Here is a 3,044-nt window from a genome sequence, read left to right as displayed (position 1 = left end):
CTAGGGGCCCACTTGTTAGGCTCTACGTTACACTGACCAGCAGGCCCCACATGTTAGCGCTAGAAAACGAAAATAGAAAAGAAAAAATGTACTGTGCTCGCAGGCTTCATTTCGTCTTGGGCCGGCTCGCGGCCCACTGGCTCGGCTCGGGGCGTCTCCATCTTCTCGTTGGCTTGGTGGGCCGGCTCGGCTCCGACCTGGCCCTCCTTCTCGCGTGGGGTTTGGCCCGATGGCTGGCTCGACCTTTCCTGCTTCTTAGGCCGTGGCCCGTCTTCCCCCTTCTTCCTTTTCTTCTTTTCCTTTCTCTTCTTTCGCTGACAATCCGGTCCCGTGTGGCAGTTGTTGACGGTCGTTATGTGCGAAATATGACCGTCAACTATACTCATTAAAGAAGGAAAACTATACCTCTTACTCACATATTTGTATCACTAACCTAGCTCCACAGTTGTTTTCGAGAATTTATGATTTCAGGAGCATAAGTCCGGAATAAGACAAAAACACGACGAATACGCAGACAGAAGTCTCAGACGATCGTGTCCTGCATAACATGAGCAAAGGAGGCCCACAAACCAGACCAAACTGACCTACCAAGCCCCAGCACCGACCATCTGATAGCAGGACCCACAGAGCAGTGAACTAGAGAAGGTCTGTGGGAAAAGGCGCCAAGGGGGGTCGGCCGACCCCACCTGTCTGCCTCTCCCACTGATTTTTGGCGGGAAGCTTGATATTATCCTCCCAATGGCGTTTTGGAATGTTTCCATGTTTAGAGATGGCGGGAACCAACCTCTCAAGCTATAAAAGGGGCCTCCCACCACTCTCACCACACACACCACTTGAAGGCCTCTCTCTCTACACTCTCTCGTGACTTGTACTCCTTAGGGTAGTGGAGCTAGGCTAGTACTTCATCTCCTTAGCGAATCCAGTCGTCCTCGGGTCGGCGAGCAATCCTCGGCCTCTGGTATGGCTTTTTATTCAGACTTTCGTTATGCTATTCATTCAGAGTTCGTTCTTGGCTATCTTGCTATGTTCGTAGCTTGCTTAGCCTTGATCTGTGCTTTACCAAGTTATTCCAGTTGCATGATTAGACCAGATGATCTGGGTAAGGATATCAGTTCGTTGTGCTTTCAGGCTTGCCTTAGCATCTTACCTATCCATTCGAAGGGTGGGGGACCCGGGGGTGCTAGGGTAGTGACCTCATATGCGGGCATGGTGCCCGGGTATGCGGGATCCTTCGGATATGACAGTGATCCACGGTGTGACTGGGGTAGACCGCAGGTGGTGACAGCCTTGTCGGTCCGCCGGGAAGCTGCTTCTCGGTTAGCGTAATCCCCGATGTTCGGGTACGGTGTAGGAGTTCATGCAAAGATGAAACAGGACTGGATGTTGTCTAGTGTGGGTCATTCTCCCCGATGTCCCTAATTTCCCGGCACATGTAGTTCTAAGCAATGTCGCTAACGTAACTTATCTGCTAACATGAATAGTATACTAGAATCTTTTGCCTATGCTCCCACTAACCTTAGGATTGCTTGTTTATTCTTTATTCATGAGAGTTGGCTGTTCTGTGTGTGTCACATTACCCCTGATTATCATTTATTTATCACTTACCCATGTATAGTCAGTGGTCTTCATCTTGCTCATACGTGTCATGTTTATGCAACTAATTAAATACACTTTACACAACCTAGCCATCCCTTGGAAAAATATAAATAACGATACCCTAAATACTTCCGGGTGAAATGTTACAACGGTATTTCCGTACGCTTGCGGATTCTTCTGTAAATGTTAAGACATACCACACAGCATCTTCGAGGCGCCGTTGCTAGGAACTAACCACTCCTAGTGGCGACGCTAAGAAATGCCAACAAACATTTCTGGCGCCGTTGCTGGGGATGGCACTAGGTGTAAAGTTATTTACTAAAGTACATAAACATGGCAATATAAGTAAGAGGTAGCTACTGCTTATACAGGCTAATGTGTTTATCTTTTTATTTTCTCCTGATTGGATGAAAATAGGGTAGTGTATGTCTGGTTTCTCCTTGCCGATAAATTTTGTTGAAAATCCCGAGAAGCTCATGAGAAGGGTCCGATCTCATGTCGTTCCTCCACCGATCTCGCAGTCGACAAGTGAACTAGCTTTTCAAGCACCATCAACTAAACTCATGGCTGAGAAGACTCTCCGCGACTTCTCCGTCCCCTCAGCTGCCAATGTGGCAACTGGACCCAACGTTGATGTTGGGGACATGAATTTTGAGATGAAGTCCAGCCTCATAAACATGGTGCAGGCTAGTCCATTCTGTGGCAAGCCAAATGAGGACGCCAACTCCCATCTCCAGAATTTTCTGGAGTTATGCAAGACCGTAACCATACGGGGCATTACGGCTGACGCCATCAGGCTCCGTCTGTTTCCTTTCTCCCTCCTGGAGAAGGCGAAATAGTGGTTTTATCAGAACAAGGAAGCCGTCAGCACATGGGACAAGTGTTCCATGGCGTTCCTCGCTAAGTTCTTCCCGTTGGGCAAAACCAATGCCCTGCGTGGAAGAATTTCAAGTTTCCAGCAGACAGGGATGGAATCCATCCCAAAAGCTTGGGAAAGGTTGCAAGAGTACATACTCGCCTGTCCTCATCATGGGATGGATGAGTGGCTCGTGCTCCAAAGCTTCTACAACGGGCTAACGACTACATCTAGAGCCCATCTCGATGCCGCTGCTGGAGGAGCCTATCTCGATCTAACAATTGCCAAGGCCACGGCCTTGATTGAGAAGATGGTCTCCAACTAAGGCTGGAACGAGGAGCGTTCCCAGCCCAGAACCAAAGGCGGAATGCATACCGTCAAGGAGACGGATATGCTCGCCGCCAAGCTGGACCTCCTACTGAAGAAGATTGATGAAGGGAACCGGCAACACATGCCTACTCCTGTCCATGCCATGAGCTCGTACTTTATGTGCGAGGTTTTTTGGTGAAGGTGGACACTCGGGGAATGACTGCCCCGAAACCCGTGAAGACGCAGCCTACATCAACAACAACACCGGGTTCCGTTCACAAGG

The 3,044-nt window shown here is 49.2% G+C and overlaps 1 non-coding gene across 1 annotated transcript; it reads right to left on the bottom strand.

Annotated features, from left to right (window-relative positions):
* Positions 1-2,525: 2,525 nt before the first annotated feature.
* Positions 2,526-2,632, bottom strand: LOC120657767. Its single transcript, XR_005668306.1, has one exon. It is a non-coding gene; the product is annotated as a small nucleolar RNA R71 (small nucleolar RNA).
* Positions 2,633-3,044: the final 412 nt, after the last annotated feature.

Source organism: Panicum virgatum, chromosome 1N, assembly GCF_016808335.1.
Source record: "Panicum virgatum strain AP13 chromosome 1N, P.virgatum_v5, whole genome shotgun sequence".
Taxonomy (NCBI): domain Eukaryota; kingdom Viridiplantae; phylum Streptophyta; class Magnoliopsida; order Poales; family Poaceae; genus Panicum; species Panicum virgatum.
This window is presented reverse-complemented; position numbering and strand designations above follow the sequence as displayed.